Here is a 9407-nt window from a genome sequence, read left to right on the forward strand (position 1 = left end):
TTAGGGTTGTGAGAAAAGAAACCCTACACAAATACATAAGTCTGGCCCAAAAATCAAATCTGAAAATTTGAATTTCTGTAACCTCGATAGATACCTCGATAGATAGTAGGTGTCGAGCCTCATTAAACCTCGATAGATAGCTATCTGTCAAGAAGTTGTCCACAAGTGTCCGCAGGTGTCCAGCAGGTGTTCAGCTATCTGTCCAGTTTTAATAAACACATTTTCTTCACTTATTTCTTGGTCCAATCTTCATAGCTTTAATACTAGACTTGAACAACATGTTCTTTAAAGTATTAAACACATTCTAGATCAATCCAAATACAAGTAAAGTGCGTTTTGTCAAAGGATTAGCCAACTACATAAAATATGTCCTTAACAAAGTGGTTGTCATCTGATTTGTCTATATGGCTGAGACTTCTACTCTTTTTCACGATAGAATACAATGTTCATTGACTCCTAGACGGTGTTAATTGATAGATTACTGTTATAGCGAGTTGCCCTTAATTAAGATGAGATTCCTCATTTAAAAAACAGTTCAACTTTTGTTGGCAGTAATCCAAACATATTGCCAGTTGCTCTGCGTAGTCATTCAATTCGAAAATATATAGCTTAGTGAAATATCTCTTTTCTGTAGCTATATTGTTAAGTTATGATTTTTTACATAATATATATGTTGGCCTTATTCTATAACAAAAAGTGTTGTAATTGCATTAATTTATTTTCCTGTATTTTGTAGGATTTAATTGTAATGGATTTAATATTAAATTGGTGAAAATTGCTTAAGATAGTTGATACTAGCTCAATAGATACTAGCTATCGAGATTTAAAATCCAGCACTTTCTCACTTGATTCTTAGACAGACTTACATGGTTTTAACACTTGTTCCATAAAGTATTAAACACATCCTAGATCTACCCAAATATTAAACACATCCTAGATCTACCCAAATACAAGTAAAGTGCGTTTTGTCAAAGAATTAGTCAATACATAAAATATTGACATATGTTCCTAACATGAATCACATATGTTCTAACACGCATTTTCAAAAATACTCTCATTTTAAAGCTTTCCCCTTTAAATTGAAGTTGCTTCAATCATCATGTTTTGAATTTCCCAAATGTTCCGTTCTATCATGCATAGCTTCTCATGTTTACCTAGCATTTTTTATATATAGTATTTTTAGCCATGTTTTCATAGCATTCTTGCATTTGCATGTTCGTTTATGTTGCCTAAAAATTAAAATTTATTCCACATATAATGTGCGTAAACCCAGCTATGCAAGTATGCAATTTGCATTTATATATATATATATATATATATATATATATATATATATATATATATATATATATATACACACACACATCTTCGTGCAAGTATGTATGCACATGTGAAAGCATGCAAGTATGCATGTGAGCAAAAATATTTTCCAACATCATCATAGCATAAATGATAAAAACCAAAAAATATAAATGCCAAAATAAAATAAATACAAGCATGTTTTCCTAGTTACATTGCTACTAACATATTTGCAAGAATTAATGAGAAAAAGAAATAAAGAAACTTACCTCAGATGTAGAATGAGAGTTTGAAGCAAAAGTTGAAGCTGGAAACTAGACCCGCTAGACCAAGACTCGCCTAAAAGGAAACTTTTTGAAGTGATAAAAGTGAGAGATGGAGTTGAAATTACAAAAATGAGACTTGAAAGCCTTTTTATGGTTGTCCGTACGGATGAGTTGCCCAGCACACCCTAAAGGGCCGCCAGGTTTGCTCGGCCCACCCTTAGGGGCCGCTGGTCAATGTTGACCTATTGACATGCAAAAAAAAGGGAGAAGTTTTTACTCAGTGTCGAGGTGCCAAGTCAAAGGAAGAATTTCTCAAATCCGCTGTAATAGCTCAGCCTTATCAGAGGAAGACTGGTTTTGGCCCATGAACAGTGTAGTTTTCGCACTTAATTTGGGGGCAGCGAAATGCAAAATTATGTTCTTTATCTAACATCTCTCATTGCAATCGAGATGTTAGATAAAGGAGTAGCTGTAGATACCGTATTTTGTTTGCTCTTGGATTGTGTGTCAAACCCTGTAAATATTGCATTTTATACCCCTTACAACTCAGACCCCCATTCCCCAATGATGCCAAAATTCTAAGGCCCAAGGTTGGTTTTGGGCCCAATCAGATTAAAATTGACTTGAGAGGTGTTCAAATAAAATATATAACTTTTTATGAGCAAATGAATCTATTTTTGGAAAATAAAAGACCAAGGAAACTCTTGGCTTGCGTACGTAGTCAGGAACTTGCGTTACGTAAGTCTGATGCATCATACGCAGACACGGACTGGCGCACGTAGCTAGGGTTTTAGAAACCTATGAAAAGCAAGTTTTCTGCATTAAAGGCTGAGATTTGGAATGAATCCTACATCGACTTGGAGCCGTTTCAAGCCCCCCATTTTTCAACCATATAAAGCCTTACATGGCATATTCCAAAAACAGACAAAGAAAATCCTAAGGGAAAACCTAAGATTTACTAGAAATAGTGAATCAAAGAGGGATTTTTTTACAAAACATCATCAAGTCAATTTTATTTTGATTGGGATGTTTTCTGGTCTTGATCCTCGAGTTTTGAAGTTTACTAATAATTTTTGTTTGGTTGAAAAAGATTTGACCTAGGGGGACGGTCAACATCAAGCTAAAAGAGCTTTTGTTTTGAGGTATATGTTCTAACCTCTTTTCTTTCGTTTCTACCTTTAATCTTACTTTTAATCTTGTTTGTTTGCTTGGTTTATGTGTTAATATGTTTGTTTAGTTTAAGTTTTAGTTGAATTCTGTTTTAAGGCATGCTAGGTTGCTGGATTTTTTATTCTTTTAGTTTTTGTTCTTGCTTTCTGGGTTAGGGTTCTTCTAAGCGTGTCTGCGTGCGTATGCTTCTGCATGCGTGTGCAGGCTTGAAGTATGTGTACGCATACAAATAGCTTGCGTACGCAGGCCTATGTATATGCATGCATACTCGTGCCCAAAAACCCTAATCTGAGTTTTTCTGCTTCTGTTTCTTTGTTTCTTTCATAACATATGCTTATGTTTTGTCCTTTTCTTATGCTTTCTAAGTCTCTGGTCCTCTGTTTAGTTTTTTTTTTGTCTGTCTCTAACATGCTAGATTAGGATTTTCTCTTTGTTTCTTGCTTTGATACCATGAACATGCATTAATATGATCATGCATCGATGTCATAGGTGCTGTGATGCAGTGAGGTAAGTGAGGTAAGTCATGCATTGGTATGAACATGAATTTTAATGATGAATATGTTTGTTTGATGCTTGATTTCATCTCTAGAAGTTTGGAATATATTGGATGATTAATACCTTGTTGCCATGTTCTACCATGATTTGTTTGCTGCCTTGGATGAGATGATATGATATGTATACTAGGGCTTGTGAAGAGATGATTGCCATGATAAATGTATGCTAGGGTTGGTTGATGAGCATGATAGATGAATGTTAGGGTTTGGAATGAAACGTCATGTGTGTATGCTTAGATGTATGCTAGTGTGTGTGTGTGTGTTTAAGATGTAATGTTGAATATGTCTTTAATAGGGTTAAGACATAGGACACAATGAGTGGAAGCCGACCCATGGGTCGGGCAGTTTTGGGTGCCTAATACCTTCCCAAAATCGTACCTATACTATGATAATAAGATCAGTCCATCCACGTTATGGCGACATATTCATGGTTTCTAGACCATAAAACTAGGTGGCAACTCCTTATTTCTTCGCCTTGATCCATTTGGCCGGGGCGTACTCCCTGAAAAGCGATACCAATCGTGCGTTGCATCCACAGACCCTTTAAATTCAAAAAATATTAACTTTTCACCATGGGGTCACGAGAACATCAAGACTGACGTGGCACAACCCGTTCATGCCTCAAAGTGCCTTTTTAGCTCAAATTGACCAAAATACCCCTAGCTAATCTTGGGTTGACCCAAAAGTCAAAGGTGGTCAAAATCACCCAAAACCTTTTTCTTTTTTTTACGTCAAACCTACGCTATTTGGAGATTTTTATCAACTTTGACCAAGTTTGACTCCCAAGGGCACCAAAAACTCCAATTTTGATCTGACTATCAAAATTAGTTGAAACCAATACCATTACAAAGATTACTGAATTCCCTTTCCAACGACTATTCATGGGTCAAAATTGCAGTTAAAATGGTTAAGATATCTTGAAAACTGTGTTGGGCGCGTCAGTTTGCTTCCCAAGGCCATAACTTTTGATCCGACTATTGGATTTTAATTTTGTAAAGCTTTTTGAAAACTATACATCTACACATTTCCAAGGACACCAAGATAAGCTCAATCAGTTTTTGGGAAGACCTTCAAATGTACAATCGAAGTCAAAACTAGAAAAAGATAGGACTGCTGATGTCACCAACCAGCCTAGCGCACCTTGAAAGGCCACCAAAAGCTGAACAGTCACAAAACTTTATAAATACCCCTTGACTAACTAAAAAAAAAAAAAAAAATTTTGGTATTTTTGAAGCATTTTTTAGGCAGATTCTCACTCTTTCTCTTTCTCTCTAATTTCTCTCCAAAACACATAAAAACCTTTGATTTCTCACCTTTCCCAACAATCAAGAGGTAGTGTTCTTGCTCCCATCTTCCTCTCCTTGGTCTTGGTACTTTGGATTTGAGGTTTAGGGGTATAGATGTAGCTTTTTAGCTGCCATCTACACCCATATAATTTCCTTGCGTTTTTAGTGCTTTATTTTGCTTTGTAACATGTTTTATAGCTTTTCCTAGTATATCTCTTCCTTTATCTTGTTTCTAGCATTTTTTTTTTTGTTTTTGTTTTCCTAGCTTGTCTACTAGGTTTTTCACATGTTTTATTGATTTATTGTTGTCAGCCTAGCCTTCTTGGGCTAGGATGTGTCTAATTTCATGTTTGTGCTCTTTGCCTTGTTTATGCTTAGATCTACATGTTCATTATGTTTAAAGCTTTGTTTGGATGTTATGCCTAGTGTTTTTATAGCTTTATGTCTCTTGTTTATGCATTTTCTTGTGCTTTGTCTTTTGGGTAGGGTGTAGATCTAAATCTAGTGGTCTAGGCCTACATCCATACACCCAAGTCCCAACAAAGGGTTTGGATTAGTATCTTTATGCATGTTTGTGCTTTGTTCGCCCTTTTTCAATTGTTTAAATTTGGATCAATGCTTGTTTGCTTAGATCTAGGCTTTGCCATGTTCTTGTTTGTTTTTCTCTTTGTGGGTTTGTTGCTTGTTGGTCTTTGGGGCCACTTGCTTGTTTGGTTGCATTCATCCCCCTTGGTGACTTGTTTGGATGTAACCATGTGTGGGGGTACATCTTTGTGATGTTTGGCATGCTTGCCATTTGTCTTTTTGCTCCTTTGCTTAGCTTCGCATTTTAGGGTTTCAACTATTAGCCTTTTTGTGTGCCTTATAACATGCTTACCCTTCCCCTTTGTGTGATAACATGCTTGCTTTGTGTCATCTTGTTTGGCTTCCTTTATTTCCTTGCATCTTTAAATCCTTTGTTAATATATTTATGCATATGTCTTTGTGTGCTTGTTTGTGTCATCAAGCTTAGTTCCTACCTAATGATTTTGTGTAGGTTTACACACGTCTATTTACACGAGATCTTGAGTCCCTTTTAGGAACTTCTTTTGATGGCACATGTGTGTCATCTGTACTCCAATATAATGGAACTATGGACACCAAATTCAAACCTATGTTTGTCTTTTCAGAACACTCTCTTTTGCCTAATAACATGTTTGTTTGATAACATGCATGTTTGCCCCTTTGTATGCTTTCTTTCCTTGTTTTCCCCTGTGTGCTTCCTTTGTTCCTTTGTTATCATTTTGCTTGTCTACTGGCTTAGTTCTTTTTGTTGTTGCATGTCCACACTTGGAGCAAGGGTGCAACTTTTCAAGATGGAAGCTAAAGAGGGCAATGTTCAATAGTTTATGTGGCTTAGCCTCTCATGTGGTTATCTCTTTCTTTCTCTTAGCCTCTTTCTTTAGAACCTTGTATCTAGACTAGGCTTTCTTTTCCTGTACCTTGCTTGGGCCGTATTTCTTGGGTATGACAATGTTTGATTTATCTTTCCTGTAACTTGCTGGGCCATTGTCATGTCCCTGTCAGAAAAAAAAAATGGGAAAGGTCAAGTTTTAATCCCTCCCACGTGCCCCCCACCTAACCCCACTACCCATCACTCTCCACCACTCATTTTCTCTTATTTCTTCTCCCTTTTTGGCCGGCTCTCATCTTTCTTTCTCTCTTTCATTTTTCTTTCTTTTCTCTTCACCTAAACACACTCATTCCTCACCTCACCCGCCGGCCTCCTCTCCAAAACACACAATCTCACCATCATTTTTTCGGCAAGATCACTGGAAAAATTCTTAGGAACCCATAAGCATCTTCATCATTTTATTTGAGGTAAAAATTTCTAATCTTTTGGTGGGTTTTACACTTTTGCTTGAGGATATTTTTTATCTAAGTTTTGATAATGATACCCATGTGATTTATGTGCATTGGAAGTGATATTTATGTGTTTTTATGTATGGGTTTTGTATTGGTGGAATTTTTGATAAGTGGGTATATATATATTTTGTTCTAAAATGGCTATTCAAGGTTTATGTATGGTGGAAAAATTTAGGGGTTTTAAGATATAATGTATGATGGTTGGTAAATTTAATTTTGCCATGGTCATTGGGTTTATTTGGAGTTAGTGAAATTCTAAATTTCTTGTCTTGGAGGATATGTTGATTTTTGCCTACATGGGTCTCTTAATGATGTAGTGTAAATCTTATGAAAATTAGTCATAATGTTGGAGATATTATGAAGTGGGTTAACTTTATAAATTGGAGTTGATACCTTGTGAATAAATTTGTTGAGAAACCTTGTGAATGGTATATATTATTTTGATGAGGTTAAATAGTAGGCTTGCCTAATTAAGTGTTTATTTGGCAAATCCTAAACTTTGGTTAGATACAATTTCAAGTTTTGTACTTATTGTGATAGGTTTACTTGATAATTGTTTAGGTTCTAGCTAATCTCCTTGGAGCTTGGAGAGTTAGGCTTTTGTGGTTGCAAGGTAAGTAACTTCTTAATGGGATACTTTTAGAAAATTTCCATATTTCACAAACGATGTTTTTGGGTCAAACACATTTTGGAAAATTATATATGGATATATGCTTTCTTAAAATTGTCGTGTTGTGACCCTATTACATATTATTATATATAAAAATGCATCATATTTGGTATTGCATTTGGGGAAATGCATGAATTGTTGATATAGAAAAATGAGCATCTTTTATTTAATCTTTGATAAGGAAATTATGGATTCTATGGTATATTAGAAAATTTAAAGATTCTTATCTTGTCTTAGTATTTGAGAAATTGATAGAAAATCTTTGTGGCAAGAATGAAGTTGAAAACCTTACAAACTTTGTGGAAGTAGATTATTTAAGGTTTTTCTGAAACTACTTGGATATAAACTATGTGTTTCAAAGTAACGTAACTTGTGAGCATTATATAGTTTTAACACCATTGCATGTGTGATTTCCCGGTGATCACCCGATTTGGTTTTCGTAGTCTTTGTGACAACGGAATCAAATATAGGTCAGTGCTCTTTCACTTTGGATGACGCGTTCTTCCCTGCTGTCCATGGGGGGAAGAGGTTTCTTAATTGTGTGTGGGTGAGGCTGCTGTCCATGGGGCCAAGAGACCACATGCAAGAGAGGGCCTATTTGACGCACTCTCTCTGCTACCCATGGGGGGAGAGAAAAACCTTGAGGGTATGGGTGAGGCCGTTGTCCATGGGGCCAAGAGTCTGCATACTAGAGAAGACAATATCATGCCAGTTGTGAATGGGTGGATCCCCTGACCGGTATATGTGGTAGTGTGGTATATTATTGTGATAATTTGTCTTATATTAGATATTATGGCTTTGGAATTTATATTGTTAGTGCTCACAGATTATAGTATATTGTTTCAAGGTAGTTACTTAGAGAAATTTGGTATTTCATTATTTAACCATTCTTGTCATATTATTATTATTGAAGTTGGAACTTGCATTTCCCCTACCCCCATTAATTATGCTACTTACTGGGCCCAGTCTCATCCCATTATTTTTATAAACTTTTCAGAGTAGGCAACAATATTTTGAGACAGCTTTTGGTGGCTAATAGTAGTTAGACTAACTACTGATGGATGCTGAACTTTTGTAATGGAGTTTATTTGATGATGTACATTTTAGAATAGGCTTGACTCATTTTTTTTGTATATTATAGTGGTTGTGACTATGTTTCCCACTGATGGGACAAGCTGTTGAAATGTAATTATTATTCAGACCTCTATTCTTTTGTGGCCAATGGTCTTTGTAATTAATGCTTAGAGCTCAGACTTACTTTGAGAGTATATTCAATGAAATTATTAAGATAATTCTTGATGTTGATACTTGATAGGATTTATGTGGATTGAATTGTCGAAAAGTAAAAAAAAAAAAATTTATAGGTACTTGAGATGTCTTTCTCACGCTTTGAACCCTTTGGGGTTTGGGGCGTGACAGCCATACCATTGGAATGTTAGCAATGTCTGGTTTATTTTCTTGCTTTATATGCTTGCATTATGCACGATGTATGTACACAGACACACACACACACACACACACACACACACATATGCTTGCTTTTGGGTGGCCATGCTTTTTGTATGATGGACTCTCATGGTTAGGAGAGTAACACTCTTATGATCATGAGTGCTCTTGACCTTGTAGTATGGCTATGTGCTCAAGGCAATTGTTGTAGGTGCATATTCATGCTACATTGTATGCATGGTCATCCTGCTCTGATTGTCTTGATTCATGTTAGTTAGTGACATTGGTTTCCTCATGTATGAGACACGCATTAACTTGTTGACTCGTGCTGTATACACAGGCGCAAAACCTGCCATTGTGTCAACAGAACACCAAACTTGAAATTCTGCCAAATTTTCATCGTGAAAATGAGGCACCTTTTTGTTGTTGTATTCTTACCACAAAAGCTTGGTTGGGATAGTGTTTTGCGTGCTATAATGCACCAAAGGCAAAATGCTTCCGGATTTCCGCCACGAAAATAAGGTGAAATGTTGCTAGATTTTCGTGGTGGAAATTTAGTAACAATTCCAAAATGTGCTAGTAAAGCATTGATTAAGACCATACCTGTTCCAAAATCAAACCTTAAAGCCTAATTCATTTAAAGCCTCGAAAGCTAACACCAAGAGCTTGTTTTTAACTGCCATTGTCCGAAAATTAAGATTTTACCAAAACAAATACTGTCTTTGAATAAGTGTTACGGGGTACCTAATACCTTCCCCGCACGTAACCAAACTTCCGAATTCAAGAATCAAGATTTTTTACCCACCCATGT

General features: G+C 36.0%; 1 long non-coding RNA gene across 1 annotated transcript; it reads left to right on the forward strand.

Moving 5' to 3' along the window:
- The first annotated feature begins 6268 nt into the window (after window positions 1-6268).
- On the forward strand, window positions 6269-8372 carry LOC142629615 (uncharacterized). Its single transcript, XR_012843084.1, has 3 exons — window positions 6269-6435; window positions 7042-7093; window positions 8148-8372. It is a non-coding gene; the product is annotated as an uncharacterized LOC142629615 (long non-coding RNA).
- Window positions 8373-9407: the final 1035 nt, after the last annotated feature.

Source organism: Castanea sativa, chromosome 3, assembly GCF_040712315.1.
Source record: "Castanea sativa cultivar Marrone di Chiusa Pesio chromosome 3, ASM4071231v1".
NCBI lineage: Eukaryota > Viridiplantae > Streptophyta > Magnoliopsida > Fagales > Fagaceae > Castanea > Castanea sativa.